Genomic DNA, 21,798 nt, shown 5'->3' on the forward strand with positions numbered 1-21,798 from the left:
AGAATACTTTTAATGGCTACATAATATTTCCATAAAACCATAATTTCATAATTTTCTGTTATAAAATTAACATTTTCAGTTTTTACTGTTATGAATAATGTGACAGATATCTTTGAAAATTAATCTTTTTTGTTTCTCTCATTATTTCCTTTGGCTAAGTTCTATAATTAGTGGGTCAAGGAATCAAATATCTTAAGGTGTGTGTGTGTGTGTGTTGCTGAAGTACTTCAAATCAATGTCTTAATTCCCACTGCAATAAGCAGTGTAATGATGTATACTATATATTTCCTATCCCGTAACTATTTTCCATTTGGGAATCTTGTTTTCATGGCATTTGGCTTCTGAAACTGAACATTTTCCATATGTTTTTCAAATGTTCCATTTGTGTTTTTTTCTATAAATTGTGTTTTTATTTCTAATTTTTCTATTGGGTAAAGTTTTATTGAAGTTTATGTGTATGAAGAACCTTAATCCTCTGCTAGATGTGTTAAGATGTGTTTAAAAACACTGAAACAGTGCTTTGTGTGCCATTTGACCTTAGCATGCATATGGCATGGTAGATAACGGCATAGTTTGCTAAAATCCCATGTCTTCTACCAATCTTTACTTCTCAAATCTTGATCCAAATATATAAAAAAACAGAAAAGTGAGTCAGCATTGTCAGTTCCCACATTTATTTAGTCCAAGACTTTTCATTGTTTAAACTCCTTCTTTTCCATCTCTTAACTCCTTCATTTTGAGATTGCGACCCTCTGTACCTGCTCCCATACTGATATGAGTCATTGTTTTGAGTTTCTATAGTGCTTCCTCTTGTACTCATGGCTCTGCAGCCTCCTAACCTCCCCAGTCTTCTCTCTCTCCTTCTTGGCTCAGAAAGAGAACTATCCAGTATACCCCTACTCTCCAAGCCTGGTTCTCATTTGGGCTCCTCTGCCCGTCTCTTTCTACTTTTCCCAGAATGTTGTTCTGGGTTTCAGATTTTAAGTTCCTAGTAGACAGGCATAATGTACCTCACACGTTGAGTACAGTGTCTTACACATAGGAAACAGTGAATATTTAGCTAAATAGTCTTATAGCTGTTGATTTGAGTATCCATGTTCTTGAAAATGAGTTCTACAGTCTAGAACTTTTCTACCTTCCTAGTTGGATCTTGATGTCCATCTTGAAGGCAGTAGGAAAATATTCACGGTTTTAATGAGCATGGTTACCTCAAAGATTCATGATAAATCTGTAGAGGAAGAGGCTCCACACAAAACCATTGCAAAAGGCTGGTAAGGAGACTTAAGAGTAGCTGTGTGAAGAGGATGGAACGGGGGTGAGCTCAGGGGACAGCATGTCTAAGAATGTATCATTCTGTGTTGTGAGAGGATGAGAATGGAAATATTCATTAATGAAAATAAAAGAAATATCTTTTTTTGGTCAACAAAATGGGGTAAAATATTAGTCTCAGAGTACTTTAGGACATTTCCAGAACTTTCTGTTCTTTTTCTCCATTATTACCCAGATAACTTCATTTAAAAAACCAGTTTGGTACCTCTGGGTCTGCTTTTCCTTGCTCCTTTGCTCATTTGTGCTTCATGGCTCCCCTCCCCTCCTGTGCCCTTCCGTTCCTTCTCCTTCCCCACCTGCTTCCACTTCCCTGTCCCTGGTTCTACTTGAGCTTCCCCTCTTCCATTCCCATCAGGTGCTCTGCACGATAGGCTGGTATTAGTAAAGTACCATGACTCATTTTCATCGCTATCTTGGTCTCTCCTCAAATAACTATCCCAGAATTTTGCACACACCAGATATTCAGGAAATATCTTTTGAATGAATTGATTACACATTTTGGCACCTTTTAAATGTCATTCAAGTGTTCGATTTGGAGGGTGGCAGTGCTTTTGTGGGCCTGTGAATGGCTTCAATTACCACCATTCCCTCAGAGTGGAATTTTAAATGGTACCACTTGTTTGGTGTGTGAGCCTCGATATGTTTGCATCTCAGGGAGCCACAATCCTCCCTAAAGATTGGAGGATACTGAACCACAAACACACAAGGAGAAGAATACTTCCTGTGCACCATCCAACATTCCCTTCTCAAGCCCATCTCTGAGCCTGTACTGAGTCATACGCAGTGACTCATCCTTCTGAAATCCACCTAAGATCTCGAGCTGTGGTTTAGAAGAGCCAACTTGAAATACTGAGCAGACTTTGCCATTTGGAGAGGACACAGCCTCTGTGATCTGGGTGCACCTTCCATATACAGGGCCCCATGTCAGGTAGAAGTGACCAGGAGTCAGCTCCAGTGTCAAACACGTCTATCACAGAATACTACTACTTTTTTTTTTTTTTCCTCTTGTGCCTCTCTTCTGTTCTCTGTGATACACAGAGTCAGACAATGTAATCATGATTAACCACATTATGTTCCAGATGTTAAATTACAAAACTATGTGAGGACTTTTTAAACCTCTGACTATAGCTAGAATTCAACAACAGAAAAAACTTGATATCCTTAATGAATAAAAAGGAAAACTATAGTTTATCCATGCCATTCTCTTTAGGCAAAAGGAGGGAGGTACCTGTTTCATTTTTGGCTTGATTAAATATAAATGTGTAATGTAGTCAAGCATTAACAAAAGCAGTTACTCATTATGAGGAATATCCTTTGGTCATATTTTAAGAACTAACATTTAATAATAGAAAAGTTACTTTTTAATTTCAAAATGAATATGAAAAATTACTCTCATTACATTATTCATACTGATACATATCTTAATTTTTGTCATGCTGTCATTTGATGAAACAAGCATTTAGTATCCTGTCACATATTGGATTATAGGGCTGGGTTGACTTTAGGGATCTTTCCCCACCAGTTGGGGTGATGAATGTGATTGGCAAATGCTAGGAGTGACTCTTTTTTGACATGGATGGGAAATGCATTTCTTTTCAGTGTCAAGTTCAAGAACAGGAGAGGGAGGGGACTCTTGAGAATTTTGGGTTTTGTTATTAGGTTTTCAGCATCCATAATATTCATAAACAATAGACACAGCTGTCTCTAATAACTAAGCCCACTAACTGAATGGACAAAACATATGCCCAGAAAAACATGAGATTGTAAGAGAATTTTTTTTTCAACACAGAAATTTTCAGAGATTGAAGCAAGATTTCATTTATAACCAAACTGTGTGTTTATCTCAAACTTCTATCATTAAGTAAAATAATTTGACCAAGATCTAGGAAAAATGCAGTGAAGTGTTTGGGATTTTTAAAAGTTTTGCCTTTGCTATTAGATTGTTCTGGGCTTTGGGCATGATGATGGATTCTATGTGCTGTGGGGGGATTGTTGTGAACAAAAGGCCACCATCCTGGGAGTGAGGAGACCTGTGGTCCTGTCCTACCTCTACCAATGGCTAGTTATGTGACCTGGAACCTTCCCACTCACCCCTTTGGGACTCAGTTTCCCCATCAGTAAAATAAGGACTTGTTAGAATCTTTTCAGTTCTACAATTCTATAATTTCCCAATTCGGAAAGGGCCTTCACTTTCCCAGAATGCGAATTATTTGACTGACTCTAAATACCAGTTAATGGAAAAATTTTTTCTTATAGGTCACTGATACATTTTAAAATGTACATCTTAAATTTTACTTCTGAATTTATATACTGTAAAATTTACTCTTTTTTTGGGACATGGGAGTTTTTACAAGTGCAGTCATATACATTTTTAAATAGTCGATATTATAAATTATATTAAAAGATGCAAAAAGTCTCTACTTATGATTGTGGTCATGGTACAGCTTATTGTATTAAAAAACTAAAAAGACTCTTACATAATAAAGTTTCTCTGAAATACTAAGACATGTGTGATACCTCATATATATCTAGGATAAAGAGCAAGAGGCTCTCATCCATTTTGGAGGACATGAAGTTCTTCACTCATGAAATGGATTTGTGGGTTCTGTTTGCAGAAACGCAATTAGAGGTAGACGAAGCTTTCCTTTTTCTCCTGAAGGCAAGGAGAAGACAATAAAATAGGACAATGTTGAGAGCCAGGATGAGACCTCCTGTTGCAGGACTGTATCGCTGATGCTGCTGAATGGGTGGACCTTATATTTCTATGCTTGTCATACAATCTTATATTCCTAGCTCAGAAATGGAAAGGCATTCCAGTAGCATGATATGCCTCTGTCCCGACCTGCAGGACAGTCGACACGGACCCTGGAAGGGGGAGTGGGAATGGAGGAGACAAGAAAACATGAGAAATGGAGACAAGACAAATAGCCTGATCAAGTCTCGTTTAATGGTGGCGGTGCAATGCCTTATATAGGCTGGCAGGGGAAGAGGTTGGGCCGGGGCGGTGACGGGGGGCCAGTTTTCTCAAATTACAATTGCGCATGCGCCGTTAATTGGTATTTTTCCCTGGCACGGAATTGCGCCTGCGCTGTAGGCTGCATATCTTCCTGGGCGCGAAAAAGTTTGCGCCCGCGCAGGAAAGGTTTAGGCGCGTGCGGGAAAGGTTGTTAATGAAGAACCCGGAAATGTGCCATCTTGTCTCTGCTTTGCGGAGATCAGGCAACAGAGGTCGGCTACTTCCCGGCCTCATGGCTCCAGACATGCCTCCACATTAGTATAAAACCAGGCCATGTAAGATTGATGATTTTTGAGGTTCTCTAAGGAGACAGAGTCTCCTGCTGTTTTTGGCAGCGTTGGTTCCTTGAGGTGTTAAGGTGTTGCTTTCTTCTCTGTGTTAATCCTTGTTGCTTCTCCATTCTAGGTGTTGTCCAAATGTTGTACAAAAGAGACCTGAATTTTCTATGAGTTGGGGTCCCACAATTGGAGTCTTACAGTCAGGGGCCACCTCACAAGTTCCATATATTCTGCCTGGGATCTGGTCCCGGTGAGGCCAGGATGCCCTGGTGGGTGGGACATGGTTTCTGGAGTGGGTCAGACAGGGATTCCATTCAGCTCTGCTCCTCGAGCAAATAAGTGTACAGCTCCGAGCCTCACTTTCCTCATTTATAAAATGGGGTACTGCTTCTTGGCAAGCAATACCCAGGAACCTTCTGTTCTCTTCCTCCATCTCTAACATGGTCGCTGCAGCAGATAGGACCTATGAAGCCATTTCTTGCATAAAAAGTTTGATGCAAAACAAAAAAGTTAAGATCCCTTGCTTCTCAACATAGAAATGAAAGAGTTGCTTTCAGTAAAACTCTAGGGCTTTGGAACCTCAGAGAGTCCCACCCTTTTTTTTTTTTTAATGAAAGAAGACCCAGATGGTTGTGAGGATTTCATGGAATAATACATGCTGTGCCTACTAGCCAGCATCTAGTAGGTTACTCCTTTTCCTGCATAGCTGAGTGATTTTAGCTGTCGTATTTTTTTTTTTTTTTTTGCGTCTCTCTCTGTCGCCCAGGCTGGAGTGCAGTGGCCGGATCTCAGCTCACTGCAAGCTCCGCCTCCCGGGTTCACACCATTCTCCTGCCTCAGCCTCCCGAGCAGCTGGGACTACAGGCGCCCGCCACCTCGCCCGGCTAGTTTTTTGTATTTTTTTAGTAGAGACGGGGTTTCACCGGTTAGCCAGGATGGTCTCGATCTCCTGACCTCGTGATCCGCCCTTCTCGGCCTCCCAAAGTGCTGGGATTACAGGCTTGAGCCACCGCGCCCGGCCGAGCTGTCGTATTTTTTATGGTTACTGCTGAAATTCACTCTTTAGGACACTCAGTTTTATATCAAACCCAAATATTTGAAGCCTAAGTTTTCTGGTTTTGTTTACTGAGGAGAAACCTACCAAATGCCTTCTTGCTGTCTACAATTATTGCCCTTCATACAGAAGGCTATGCATAGGGAGATAGTGGTTTGTAGTGTGAATCATTTCTTTTCTTCACGTAAGTAGCGACTGCACTTTATTTAGTACCTGTTTATGATGGGAAGGTCTACCACTATTCTAGTTATATTCTAGTCTTGCACTGTCTGGTAGAAATATGGTGTGAGCCATATATGCAATTTTTATTTTTCTGGTAGCTGCATTACTATAACTTTTTAAAAAGTTGAATTAATTTTGCATTAAAATAAGTTTAAAAAGGTGAATAATTTTCATAATACACCATACCTAACCATATATATTAAAATATTATCGTTTCAACATGTAATCATTATAAAAATATTAATGGAATATCTTACATTCTCTTTATTTTTGTACTAAGACTTTAAATTCCAGTGCGTATTTCTCACTTACAGCACTTCTTATTTCAGGCTAAACACATTTCCAATGCTCAATCACACATGTGGCTGGTGGCTACCATATTGGACAGTGCAAGTGTAACCAATCTTGAGGGATAAGGAAGGACCAGGTCTTATGTTCATGCTCAACAGGACCCTCCCTCCTCCCTCCCACTCAATGCCATCACATCCCATGTTGATATTTTCTACCCAGTTGGCACTGATACTGTGTGGAGAGATCAGGATGAAAGTGAAAGCGAAAGTTAATTACCAGCCAGAGTGATCTTTTCTAAGGGTCGTGTCCCCCTCTGCTTTAGATTATCTAATGGCATCATCTATTATTTTTCCAAGTTAAAGCCAGAGCTCCCCTCTGCCCTCAACCTTATCTTCCAAGACTCTCCCTCTGATATGGTTTCGCTCTGTGTCCCCACCCAAATCTCATCTTGAATTGTAATCCAAGTTGTAATCCCTGTGTGTTGAGGGAGGGATCTGGTGGAAGATGATTGGATGATGGATGCGATTTACCCCATGATATCCTCGTGATAGTGAGCTCTTACAAGACCTGGTTGTTCAATAGTGTCTGGTGCTTTCCTTTTTGTGCTCTGTCTCTCCTGCTGCCTTGTGAGGAAGGTGCTTGCTTCTCCTTCATCTTCTGCCATGATTGTAGGTTTCCTGAGGCCTCCCCAATCATGTAGAAGTGTGAGTCAATTAAACCTCTTTCCTCTAAAAATTACCCAGTGTTGGGTATTTCTTTATAGCAGTGTGAAAATGGACTAATATACCCTTGTATACTTATTCCAGATCCTATGGGCTCCCTGCTGTTCCTTGAATGTGCCAGGCACGTTCTCACCTTAGTTCTTTTGTATTTGAATGTTCTGTCTCGAAGACTCTTCCCCAGATGCCCACATATCTGACTTCTTCAGCTCCTTGAAGGAAATGAAGGAGCCAGATATGCTTGAAAGTCACCTGCATAATGACGTCTTTCCTATTAAAATGGTAACCCTGCTTTGCTCCTAAATCCCCCTACTACCAGACACTCCCTACTGAACTGACTTTGTTTATTTTTTCCCCATTGCTTATTTATCACCCTCTGATGTGCTTGATGTGCTTTTTTCCTTTTGTCTTTCTCTTCTCTCCCTGCCCTGGTAGAATATAAGCTCCATTAGGACCAGGACATTCTTTTGTTCATTGCTGTATCTCCACGACTGAAAATGGAACTTAGCGTATTGTAGGTGCTCGACAAATATTTGCTTAGTGAATGAATGAACAAATACTAAGCATTTAATATTTTTAAAGGCACAAAATTCCAATCACAGTATTTATCAGCAGTTGATCAACATTTGGGAAAGTCCTGAATTCCATTCTACTGCCCAAGATAAATGGAGTTACCTTGCTCAGTTTGGAAAACACTATCAAATTATCTGTGCATTATCCTTGTTCTGGTTTGGAAAACTCACTAATGGCCCCTTCTGTGGTGTCCAGGTCAGCTAGACTTCGGTGGGAGTCCGGTCATTGCCCTCAAACACCAGTACTGCTTGCTTTTAAATGGTGACTTGTTGGAATGTCAGAGCAGATTCAAATTTGTGAGTTCTTGAATGCTTTTCCTTCTTTGGAAGTGAATACTCAGGAATTCTCGAAACTTAGGCACTCTCAAGTTGAAGATTTACTGGGGGCAGATTGGATTACCTCCTCTAACTTTACAAATCCACAAACACTTCAAACAAACCTCTCCCGTTCAGTTTCAGCAGGCTCCCTGAGAACGTTGTGAACAAGAACACAGGGTCAAGGCTGAACGGTGAGCAGGGTTGTTGTTGTTGGCTGGATCTGTTTGGGGAGCAGCCCTAACCATGGCTTTGTGCAGCCAAACAGTGTGATGTGATCCCCCGGCTGCTGAAGGCCTGGCAGACAACAGAGTCTGGCGCAGTGGCCGACCTGCTCATCAGAGGAGCAGCCAGTTTAATTTTTAGAAGCCAAACAACTTTCTTTTGTCTTACTTGTTTTTCTTCCAAGAAGGTGAAGTTTTGAAGGCCTCAGCAGGAGAGAAGCCTCTAGTGTTGGGAAGGCTGTCTCAGGATTTCATGACTTGCAGTATGGAGGTGAGCAAGGAGCTCTCAACATCTTTCTTTCCTGCCCACCTGCTCTGAGCCCCTGAACCTAAAGTTGGCAATGACTGTAAATAGATTTCATGCGAAGTCATTCTTTCTAACAGTGGAGTGCTTCGCACCATTCTCTTATATGTTCCCAGAGAGGAAATCAAACCTTCGTACGCAGCTTTAGAGTCAAAATTTAAAATGGCAGTTTCTAGGCACTGGTTCCCTTTCGACTTCACTTTACCTGCCTGGGTACTGAGGACACCGTGAGCTTTGTCTGCAGAGGACATGCAACTTGGTGAATGAGAACTTAGAATTCTAAGTGAAGACGATCTTGCAGCTAGTTTAAAAAAATGATAATGTAACTTTGAATTAAACCCAACAATTTCAAGTTTTAAAAAGATGTGTTCTCCCCATAAAAATAATCAAATATAGGAAGACTTGTTTGTGAACTTTTTTGTATGTTCAAATTTTGATTAATGTGGAACAAGCTTTATGTTGTTTACTGGTTTGTACTGTTATAGCATTTATAGAAGATATAGTTTGACCACAACTTCTGAATTCATCCAGATAAAGTATATTTTGCCTGAAATCAGTTTCTCTTTTTTCTCAGAACCTTTCCTTCCTGGACCTTCAGTCCAGAACTGATAATCTAGATAAGAGGATATCCAGGCTGTTGGCTGCTCAGTTTCTGACCTTCCCACAATTCTAGTTGAATGAGTCCAAATGAGTTTGAAACGCTGGAGTTGAATTCTGCGTATACCTGAGTCTTGGGAATGATGACGAAGCTTGAGGGAGGGCAGGTAGGCCATAGAGAGCACATCTTATCCTCCAGGCTTTTCGTTCTTACCTTCCCTCAATTCCTTCTTCTAAATACCTCTTTGATTTCTCCCCCTCCTCAGAACCTACAAGGCCACCATAGTCAGAAATGAAGTTGAGACATCATGAAACCCTCTAGGGGAGAGTGCTGTAACCAGAGCCTAATGATCAAGATAGAGTTTAATATTTGTCTGTCACAAATTGGTTAACATCTGTGTTCATTTTTCTGGTCTACTAAATGGCCCATCTGTAATTCTTTTCTCCAACAAACTCATGAATCACGAAATAATTACATGTTGAGTGCACAGCCTGGAGAAGAGAAGGTGAAAAGAAGGGTTAGGAACAGTGTGATCAAATTATGTTCAAAAAGGAGCTATGTGGCTCAACCATCCCAAGTCTCTAGTGTCCTTGTGACTCTGGCATGTTTTAGTGTGGGAGTACAACCATTCATTCATTCATTCATTCATTCATTCATTCAATGTTAAAAAAGAAAAAAAGAAATTTGGATTGTGGTTTTATGTGAAGATAGATGAAAGGGACTGGATCCTGGATTGAAAAAAATACTATAAAATGTATTATTAGGACATTTGGGGGAAATTTGAAGGTTGACAATAGTACTACATTAATATTAAATTTCCTGAGTGTGATATTATGTTGTGGTTATAAAACAAAAGGAAAATATTTTCAACCCTAAGAGATACAGTCTTAATTAAGGGTAAGGTATCTACAAAGGAATCTTAAATGGTTCAGAAAAAAGTCTCTCTTTCTTTCTTCCTCTCTTTCTATCTCTCTCTCCCAGCGAGAGAGAGGGAAAAGTATTAAAAAATACTAAAAACTGCTGATTCTAGGTGAAGGACATTTGAGTGTGCATTGTACTATATTTTAAATTTCTGAAGGTTTGAAACTTTTCAAAATTAAATGTTAGTGAAAAAAGAGAAAGTTGTTGCAAAGGTATTTCATTTCATCTTATCGGCCAATGGGATATAGCCCATTTCACCATTAAGTATGATGCTAGTTGTGGATTTTTTTGTAGATGCCTTTATCATGTTGAGAAAGTTCCTCCTATTTTTAGTTAGTTGAGTATTTTGAACATGAATAGGTGCTGGATTTTGTCAAATGCATTTTCTGCATCTATTGAGATGATCATGTGTGGTTTTTGTATTAACATGATGCTTTATATTAATTGATTTTCGTGTTTTAAACTAACCTTACATTTCTGCGATAACTCTCACATGCTATATCTTTTTTTATATATTGTTGTACTCAATTTGCTAGTATTTTGTTGAAGACTTTTGTATCTCTATTCATAAGGTATTTGATCTGTAGGGTTTTTTGTGGTATCTTTGTTTTTTCTATCAGGTTAATACTGGCTTCATAGAACAGGTTGGAAAGTGTTCTCTACTCTTATTTTTTGGAAAACTTTGTGAAGGATTTGTGTTAATTGTTTTCTAAACATTTGATAGAATTCAACAGTAAAGCTACCTGGGCCTGGGCCTTTCTTCATGGGAAGTTTTTTGAATACTTATTAAATTTCTTCATATGGCTGGACTATGAGTCTATTCAGATATTTAAAATTTGTCTTCTTGAGTCAGATTTAGTAGTTTGTGTGTGTGTTTCTAGGAATTTGCCCATTTCGTGTAGGTTTTCTGATTTTTTGGCATACAATTATTCATAGTACTGCCTCATTCACTTTTCTACAGTCAGCAGCAGTGTTCTTGCTTCAATTCTGATTTTGGTAATTTGAAACCGCTTTCTTTTTTTTTTTCTGTTCAGTCTAGTTAATGGTTTGTCAATTTTGTTGAAATTTTAAAAGAACCTACTTTTGGTTTCATTTAATTCTATTTTTCTATTCTCGATTTCACGTATTTCCATTCTAGTCTTCATTATTTTCTTTCTTCTGATGACTTTAAGGTTTAGTTGCTATTCTTTTCCTAATTTCTTAAGTGGAAGATTAAGTTATTGATTTGAGATTGCCTTTTTAAAATATAAATGTTTACAGGTACGCATTTCTCTCTAAGTACTGTTTTGGTTATATCCCATACGTGTTTTTATTTTCATTCACCTAAAATAATTTTCTAATTTCTTTTGTCATTTCTTTTTTTACTTACTCATTTTAGAAATGTGTTGTTTAATTTCTATGTATTTTTGAATTTCCCAAATTTCCTTCTTTTATTGACTTTCAGTTTTATTCTATTGAAATCAGAGAACATGTTTTTATTATTTAAATCTTTAAAAATTTATTGAGACTTGTTTTATGGCCAAATATATAGTGTATTGTGGAGAATGTTGTATGTGTATTTGAGAAGAGTGTGTATTTTGCTGTTTTAGAGTGGAGCGTTCTCTGTAGACAGATGGACTCTTACTTAATGAGTATTCAACTTATGATTTTAAGACTTTATGATGTTGAGAAAACGATTCACATTTTGTAGAAACTATACTTCTAATGCTCATGCAATCATTCTGTTTTTTTACTTTCAGTACAGTATTCAATAAGTTACATGAGATCTTTAATATTTTATTATAAAATAGGCTTTGGGTTGTATGATTTCGCCCAACTGTAGGCTAATGTAAATGTTCTTAGTATGATTAAGGCAGGCTCAGGCTAAGCTGTGAAGCTTGGTAGGTTAGGGGTATTAAATGCATTTTTAACGATTTTCAACTTATGATTGGTTTATCAGGATATAACCCCATCATAAGTTGAGAAGCATCTTTTTATCTGTTAGGTCTACTCGATTAACAGTGTTTTTCAAGTCTTCTATTTCCTTGTTAATATTCTACTTAGTTGTTCTATCCATTACTGAAAGTGGAGTATTGAATTCTCAAATTATTTTTGTTGTTTCTGTCTTTAATTCTTTCAGTTTTTGCTTCATATATGTTAGGCCTCTTTTAAGTGCATATATATTTATAATTGTTATGTCTTCCTGATGTCCTCTTATTATTGTAAAATGTCCTTCTTTGTCTCTAGCAACAGTTTTTGTCTTAAAGACTTTTTTGTTTGGTGATAGTATAGTCCCTACTGCTCTCTTTCAGTTACTTTCATAGTATATGTTTCTTCTATCCTTTTACTTTCAACTTACTTGTTTCTTTGACTCTAAAGTGCATCTTTTATAGACAGTACATAGTTTTATCCTGCTTTAAAAAAAAATCAGTTCTGCCAGTCTCTGCTTTTTGATTGGAATATTTGGTCCATTTCCATTTAATGTAATTTTTGATAAGATAGGATTTATATCTGATGTTTTGCTGGTTTTTGTATGTCTTATGTCTTTTTTGTTCCTCATTTCCTCCATTACTATCATATTTTGTGTTAAGTAGAAATTTTCTAGTGTACTATTTTAATTCTAATATAAATTTCTAGTATAAATGTGTGTACACACACATATGTATACACACATACATATATGTAAACAAAAAGAGAATGTTATTGTTTAGTGGTTGACCTGGAAATTCTGGTTAACATCCTAATTTAAGATAACCCAGTTCAGATTTATACCAATTTAATTTTAACAATACAGAAAAACTTTGCTCCAGTGTATCTCTATTTCTCCCTTCCTTTCTACTATTACTGTTATACAAATCACATCTCTATGTTTTATAAACCCATCAACACAGTTTTATAGTTTTGTATTATGCAGTTTCCTTTAAATCCTGTAGAAAAGAAAAAACTTAAATACTCTCTTTTATATTTACCTATGTAGTCACCTCTAATGGCATTCTTTATTTGTTTAATGTCCGCTTATTTCAGCCTAGAGGAGTCCCTTTAGTATTTTTTGTAGGGCATGTCTGCTAGTAATGAATTCTTTTAATTTTTATTTACTTGGTAATGTCTTAATTTCTCCTTTGTTTTGCAACAACAGTTTTGTTGCACATAGTTAACATACAGGTTGATTTATAGTCTATTCTTTCACCACTTTGAATATGTTTTGTCCTTAGTGATTTTGATGATGAATCAGCTATTTTATTGATGCTCTCTTGTATATAATGGGTTATTTTTCTCTTGCTGCTTTCAAAATATTTTGTCTTTTACATTTCACTATGATGTGTCCACCTATGAATTTCTTTCACTTTATCCTGCTTGAAGTTTATTGAACTTCTTGGATGTGCAGATTCATGTTTTCATTAAATTTGGAAATGTTTTGGCTATTATTCTTCAAATATTCATTCAGCCCCTTTTTCTTGTTTCTTTCCAGGACTATAATCATTGGCATGTTAGTACACTTAGTAGTGTTCCACACGTCTCTGAGGCTCATTTTTCTCCACTCTTTTTCCTTTCTGCTCCTTGGACTAAATAATGTCAAATGTTTTGTCCTCAAGTTCATTTATTCTTTCTTCTGCCAGTTCGATCTGCTGTTGAACTCCTGCAGGAATTTTTCATTACAGTTACTGTATTTCTCAATTCTAATATTCTAGTTACTTCTTTTTGATACTTTTTTATTGGTATTCTTTAATTAGATGCGATTCTTATACTTTTATTTTTCTTTAGACTTTTTTCTTTTTTAGTTCTTTGAACATTTATGATAACTGGTTTAAAGTCTTTCTTTAATAAGTCCAGCCTCAGGGCTTTCACAAGGACAGTTTATATTGCTCACTTTATGTGTAGTCAAATAAACTTCGCTGTTTTTTGCATATGTCATTTTTTGTCATGCTGTTGTTTTTGTTGAAAACTGGATGCATTTATAACAATGTAATATAGCAAGTCTGAAAAATCATATTTTCTCCTTGCCACAGTTTGTTGTTGCTGTTTGTGTCTGTGGTTATCATTGTTGCTGTTTGTCAAGTGACTTTCTTAAATTTATTCTGTATTCTCTGTCATGTGTGGCCAGTGACTCTGCTTGGTTAGTTCAATGGTCAGCTATTGATTGGATAGAGATTTCCATAAATGTCTTGAACCAATATGACTCCCAACCTTTGCCAAAGGGCTCTGTATGAGGGGCATGCTTTCAACATTCCAGTGGGAAGTTTACAACCCTGCTTATCCTTCACTTTCTGATTGCACAGAGACTCAAGGTTAGCCAGCAATGAGAGATTTGAGCCTTCTTAGGTGTTTCCTGGGCATGCATGCTGCCTTGCACAGTTATGTGAGCTTCTGGATCCCAGGGTTATGTAGGAGCTTCTCAAAGCCCCCTGTAGACATCCTTAAATACTTCAGTCAGTATCTTGTTAACTCCTGCTTTAATCCTGCTTCAAGTAGCTGCAACATTAAACAATTACCACTGATAGTTTTTAACAAATGTGCTGGGGTTAGGACAGAGTGACTCGGAGTGAGAGATAAATAATGACAGGTTCTGAGAGCGGAGCTTTTCAGCAAGCTGACAGATAGGTAAAATAGTGACAGTACGCTGGGGATGGGACGTTTAGAGAGCTCTGAATCCATTCTTCCTTCTCTAGTGGCTTTTAGATTGGTGGATTTCAAAGCTACTATGGTTGTTAAGCTATTGTTCTTTAAAACTGCTGTAACACTGGGTAGAAAGGTACAAGATTAATGAAAGTTAAAATATCTCAAAGCTTGCTACTCTCATTGAGATTCTCTTATTTTTTCTCAATACACACCTCAGATTTTTGCATTCTTTTAACTTTGAGAGCTCTTATGATGTTGACTTTTAAAATTTTTTTTATTTTTAGAGATGAGGTCTCACTCTGTCATGCAGGCTGGAGTGTAATGGTGGGATCATAGCTCCGTTCAGCCTTGAGCTTCTGGGCTCAAGCAACCCTTCTGCCTCAGCCTCCTATTTTATTTTTTGCAGAGATGGAGTTCTCACTTTTTTACTCAGTCTTGTCCAAACTTCTGGCTTCAAGTGATTCTCCCTCTTTGGCCTCCCAAAGTGCTGGGATCACAGATGTGAGCCACTGCTCTTGGCCTGACAATGCTGGTTTTGATAATTTTTGACAGTGTTCTTATTGCTTTATGGAGGAATGGCTTTTCGGAAGTCCTTACTCTACTGTTTTAGAAATTGTAAGTCCTTCAAAATCACTTTATGTTATTTTTGCGTTTATTTTATCAATTATTTAAGTGCTAGGAAAGCTCCTGAGGTTAAATCTTTTCTTGTGTTCTTAAATTTTTTTCTAAGATAATACATTTAAAAGATATACTTGCTGGGTCAATGGTTATTAGTATTCTTGATTTTTTTGTAATGCCTTGGCAGTTTGCCTTCCACAAAGATTCTCTTCATTTACATTGTAGTCATTATTTGTAAAGGGGTATTCCCCTGCGTGCTTGACAACTCTAGATATTGTAATATGTATTACATTACTGTTATGAATTAGAAAATATTGAGTTCTAATTCTACCCTTTGTAAAAAAATTAAATAAACTGCTCTAACAACTAAGATAATGGCCAAAAATATGATCGAAATAGGAATTTTTTTCTAAAGTAATTATTGTATCTTTCTTCGTTTAGAAATCCATACACAATGCTAATTTCACTTTAAAAGCCTTAGAATAATAAAGATAAACTATGAAGAGTTTTTAAATTCTGAGAGATATTTTGGTTTATGTCTTCTTAATTACTAGGTTTTACTGTGTATTAGTGAATCCCTAAAATTATCTTGTATTTTTGGCTAGGTTTTAGTGGAAAGGAAACACCTTACCAAACTCTATCATTTGACAAGAAGAGAGGAAGAGTAATGATAAAACCAGAAAGCAGAGCCTATGCGAGCAACCAGAGCAAAATTTGATGTGTACTCCAGACATCAAAATTGCTAATTTGTGATATTCTCTCTTGGGTGAGGCTACTGCTTCCAGGAGCAGGAGGCGCTTTTTAGAAAGTGCATTGTGCTTAACTAGCAATAGGCCAGTGGTTTGACAGTTGAACTTTGCTTAGTCACCAGGAGCCCTCAGGAGATATTGCTGCTGTTTTACTTGTAAACAGAGATACTTCAGTTATGGACGTCTGTGCATTGTAGTTTCTCTCTTTCTCTTTGGGATACAATTTGGGAGAAGTTCATGAATTTGGTGGCCATAGTTTGATCTGTAGTGCAAATTAGCATTGCTGTCAAAACAATCAATCTGTGTTTTGATGTGACTGTTTTTCTCTACCAGAAATGGAGAACAGGGCAGAATGAAGGAGATTTGAGGAGCACGTCATTCTAAATGTCTGTCATTCACCTATTTCAAAGTGGATCAGCCCTTCTCTGCCCATGCACCTTCCTAGTATAATTTTCTGAGAATCTTTTTCCGGGTTAGTTTAGAATTCTGTGAATGGCAGAATTCAGTGAGTGAATGAGGGCAATAAACCTTGCCTTCCCATAACTAATTCAGTGAATTCCTTAACATCAGTAAAATAAGATAAAATCATAGGACCTTAGCATTGAAAAGGACATTGAGATAATCTTAGTGATCTTAGGCAAGTTGCTTAATCGTAGATGAATTTTCTCATTTATGAAATGAGGGGATTGCGATAGTCAATGATTCTCAACTTTTCCTACACTTTGCTCTTAAGAGGCTTTGAATCTTAAGCATATTGTATTAAAATCAAAATTTTAATTTTATTTTTAAGGAATTTCACATGCACATGTACATTCCTAAGCTGCAAGATAATAAATGGTGAAAATACAGGCTCCTACCCACCCGTATTGCTTAGTCTCTTAAATTTCTCTGGAGGTAACCACAATTGACAGATTTTTCTGTATTCTCCCACAGATGCCTGGGAGGGTTTGTAAGCATCCTTTTAAAAAGAGGGAAACACTAAAAATATGCCAGTAAGCTAAAATTAATGATAAAAGAAAATGGATCATTTGATGCCTATTCTTCCTAATGAAAGGTGTGTAAAGGCCAGGAATTTTAGACTAGCCTGGGCAACATAGTGAGACCCCATCTCTACAAAAAATGTACAAAGTTAGCCAGGCACAGTGGCTACTCAGGAGGCTGAGGTGGGAGGATCTCCTGTGCCCAGGAGTTCAATGTTACAGTGAGCTATGATTGCACTACTGCACTGCAGACTCAGCAACAGAGTGAGACCTGTCTCAAAAGAAATAATAATTAAAAAGAAAAAAAGTAAATAAAAAAAGAAAGTAGGGCTGAGTGGATACTTTCCTAACAAGATGCTATCTATATCAACTCCAAGCCAGTCCCATGTGTGATGGAGAAACATTGGGACATTGCCATTCAAGTTAGGAATAACTTGACAAATACATCAGTAACATTTAATGTCATTCTTGAGGTGCTAGCCAGCAGTTTTATAAGAATTAAAACATATATCAGTGGAAGTAAAAATTACTATTATTGTTAGGTGGTATGTTGATTTATATGGAAAGTCCAAACATGGCCTCCTTCAAAAATATCAGGAAAATTCTGGAAAATCATAAAAAGATGAGGAACACATTATTAATGTAAAACCATCAAAATAATTGAAAAACATCCTGGGAATTTTTTTTTAAATCTCAAAGTGGGAAACGCCTTTCTAATAGTGATACTAAATCCAGAAGGTTTTAAAGAAAAGTGGATGAGTCTAACAACTTAAAATTAAAATAGCTGCATGAGAAAATACTACTACAGAATCAACAGTGACAAATCAAGAAATGTCACACATGTCACAAAAGGCCAATTTCCTTTGCTTATAAAAGCCCTTGGAAATCAACAAGAAAGACCAACAACCCAGTACAGAAAGAAACAAAAGACTCTTCACAAAAGTGGAAATACACATAACTTAAGTATCGTATTTCATTAGTTCTCATTTTGATTGTTATATTTTAATATTTTAAAATCCAGATGAGAGTTACAATCAATTTCTCCTTGAATTTGATAAATATCAGTACATGAAAAGATATTAAACTATACTCCACATTAAGATAAAATCAAATTAAATTAAAACTACAATACATTAATATTTTTCACCATTAAAACTGACCAAAAAAAAAAAAATACTCTGTTGACAAGGTACAGTCCATCGAGCACCCTGACACACTCTCAGCATCACTTTGGTTGTGTCTCCAGGTTTGTACTGTGATTCTGTGTTGACTAACTACTTATACGTAAGAGCAGGAAAGTGACTGTCTTATACTTTTGTTGAAATAAGACAATGATAGAAGGAAGGCAACCTTCTAGGTAATTATGATGTGATACCATGTTTTTCCTTCCTTATGCCAGTGTCAGTGGGTTAAGCAATTACTTCCAGCTCCAAATACTTTCATTCATCCACTATCCCTCATACATCTTATAAACCACACTCTCCTTCAAGCCTGCCATGTCTTCTCACCTCCAGGACTCAGAACATGAGGTGTCTTATGTTTCTAGTCATTTTCTACTATTCCTTTTCTATTCGTTTTTGAAATTTAGCTTATATGTCATCTCCTCTGAAATCTTTTCTGGTCACCCTAATGACTTACTCTTTCCTCTATATGTAGTTTGAGCACAGTTCATTGTTAACACCTATCACATGGTTGTGTAATTATGTTTTTAGGAGTGTAGATGAGATAGTCAAAAGTAGACTTGTATGGTTTAACTTATTAATTTAGTTATACATACATATTTAAAATCACTTGTTGTATGAGATGATATTTAGGAAACACTGCCATTTTCCATTCTTAAATTTTATAAAACAATTTCATTCAAACTAATCATATGCAACTTTATCATTAATCTTTGACATCACTTGTGCTACTCTGTGAATCATCAAATATGGTTTTCCAGAGTAAACCATCTTCATTTCCATTTAGGTTGCTTGAGATCTAGTATTTTTAAAATCAATGCATGATTGCTATTGTTACAAGTATCCACTGATATAACATTAGGGAGACTGGTTTTTCCTTTCACCTCTAGGGTTATATTCATGAGTTTCATAATGTAACTACATGCTATACTACTTCTTAATATGATCTTTCAAAGGTTTGCATGGGATGGTATTCTACATTTATGAAATCTGAACTTTTGTTGCAGGAATAATTGTCATGTCCCTGTTAAATTTCTGTTCTTTTTTAATGATTCCATTGGGTGACTGTGTGTAGTGTTAATTGGCATATATTTAGCCTAACAGGTTTTTCTGAAATAGTAATTTGGTGTTCAGAATTAAATAATTTAGAAAATGCCTTTTTAATATGTGAGATTTGTGAATACTTGAATTTAAGAGGAATTTCCTTTTCTAAAGTTTAAGTTCTGGTTAAAAAACAAAAACCTCCTCAGTTTATTTTGGGCATATGTGATGTTTTCTCTGAGAGTGGAATTTGTCTTAAGTTTATTTTTGTACAGGTCCTGACTCTAGGAAGGCTACCTGTTAGAAAATAAGGAGATTACTGTAAGCAGCAACCTGGGATCTAGTTGCAATATTTCTTAGACTATAATGTGCCTATTAATCATCTGAGGACACTGTGAACTTGCAGATTCTGACTCAGTAGGTCTGGGGTGAGGCGCGAGATTCTGTATTTCTACCAAGTTTCCAGGTGTTATCAATGTTGCTGGTTCATAAGCCATACTTTGACTAGCAAAGACAAGGAATAATGCTGTATCTTTAAGAATTTATTAGAAACTTATTTGGCTTCCTCTGAAAGTATCATTGGAAGGAAATAAAAAGCATATTTTGCATATGCAAAGTTTCACAATACTCCACTGGGCTCACTCATCCTCATGCCACTGTCTATGGACATGAGTAAAAATTTCCATTAAAGGAAAACCTTTTAAACCAGAATATAAATAGGGCTTTGCTGCTTTCAGTTGGTCAGAGCAAAAAAAAAAAGCAAATTTACACTGTACCTTGAAATTATTTTGAATAAGAAGAACAAGCATATTCCAGAAACCTGGACCCATCTTAGAAAAGACCATTACTTTGCTAGGATTTTTACATTGTTGGAGATATGAAAAATGAAAGCCAAATTCAAACTGCAGCCCAGAACTCAGTGCTTGAGGTTTTTAAGCCAGTAATATTTTCCCTGTAAAATCTCCTTGGAAAGGCTTTCAGATTTGAGTCAGCTAGGGTGAACCCATTTTCTGAAATTTTGTTTCTGGAAGTATTTAATTGAGAAGAAAAACCCCAAGAACTCATCCAGAGTTGAATGTCATGCAGCAATTGGGAGAGCCTCAAAATAGCAACAACGAGAATAAATGAAGCCAAATGAAATCTGCAAATTATTAAGATGAAATTGGTAAGGGGCATAGAAACTTAATAAGAAGGAAATAAGAGAAATCAGTTTTCCAATACAAACTCTATCCTGAGAGATTGTACAAAGGAGAACAGGGAACAAGAAACTTCTGTAAGCTAAAAAGATAGCAGAGGCTAAAAGTTCACAGAGACTAGATGACTCTCATATCAGTTTGATTTCCTGTGAGGGATTTCATGTTTAAAAATCTCATTTAAATTGTAGTCTTCAATGCAACCTCTTACAACTTCTCACAAAATAATCCCCCTAAACATCAAAGGATATATTCTCAAGAGTTCTAAAAACTGGGATAGGTAGAAACCAAATGTTGGTATCCAGAAGGAATTGGCATTGATCATAGGGCAAATAGGTCTTAGTTAAGGAGACTGACTCACTTTTCAGTTTATCACATATTTAATTTTCCTTTGTTTAAACCATCTTCCAAAAAAGAGCAGCAGATATTTAGTAATTCCTGTTCCTTTTCCTATTACCTGACACACATGTACACACAGAAAACCAGACACAATGTTTTCCGTACTCTTTCTTAGAGTTCAGTTGCGTGAGATGGAGAGGTATACACCATCTCAAAACCTGGGAAAAATAAAATCAAAGAAAATATCAATAATACTAATAGAAGACATAAACCAGCATCAACCTATACCAACAAACTACTCACAAAATAGTAGTGCCAAAGCAAATGATTGAGGAAATATGAACAACAAGCTTAGAAAAGACTCATGAAGGAAAATCAAAGATTTCAATTATAACCATAAATCTAATTGGGTTAAATAATTAGTGGAACAGTTGTCTTCAAAGACAATGTCAAATGGAATCAATGTGAAAATTCTAACCATCTGTCATTTCTATGTGATATTAAAAAATAAAAAAAACCTACTGGCTCACTTGTTTTTGAAAGGGCAGCATCTTCTGTGCCATTGTTTTGGTTGTCAGACTTCTGGAATCCCCAGATGTTTCAGCCCAGAAACTCTGGCTCAACAACAGGCAGACATTGCTGAAAAGACCCAAAGACCTAAAACTTGTACACATAACATTGTGCTCAATCCCTTCTGGGCTCCAGCAGCCCCAGCTCATCTCTGCTTGATGCTTCTCAGGTACCATAACTGAATCATGATCATATTCCACTAGTCCTGCTTCTGTAAAGTTCCCTGTCTCAGCCAGTGGCACAACTCTCCACTCTCTTTAAAGCCAGAGGCTTGGGAATTACATTTGGAACCTGCTTCTTCTGCCCCATCCACCACTCACTGAGTCCTGTAGTGTTTGTGTCATCAGTATTTCTTGAATCTATGACTCCTCAACTCTACTGCTTCCACCCTAGATCAAGCTTCTGTTTTCTCTCAGTTGATCTCCAGTGAAGGCTTCCTAACCAATCTCCTTATCTGTACTATAATTTATATTATCTTTAACATTTCAATAGTGAGAGCTCTTGATTTGCATTCTTTTTTAAAATAGCTCTCTTGAAATATAATTTACACATCATAAAATTCACTTGTTGTAAGTGTACATTTCCATGATTTTAAAAGTAAATTTAGTGTTGCGAAACTGTTATCAAAATCCTGCATTCCTTGAGGGCTGATCAGACATAGCTTTGATTTTCTAGGAAGACTCCATCA

At 36.7% G+C, this 21,798-nt stretch overlaps 1 protein-coding gene across 1 annotated transcript in view; it reads left to right on the plus strand.

Annotated features, from left to right (window-relative positions):
• The window catches only part of BMPER (BMP binding endothelial regulator), a 256,801-nt gene that overhangs the window by 83,135 nt on the left and 151,868 nt on the right, over nucleotides 1-21,798 (plus strand). The window lies entirely within an intron of this gene.

The sequence above is a fragment of the Colobus angolensis genome, unplaced genomic scaffold (assembly GCF_000951035.1).
Source record: "Colobus angolensis palliatus isolate OR3802 unplaced genomic scaffold, Cang.pa_1.0 Scaffold302, whole genome shotgun sequence".
NCBI lineage: Eukaryota > Metazoa > Chordata > Mammalia > Primates > Cercopithecidae > Colobus > Colobus angolensis.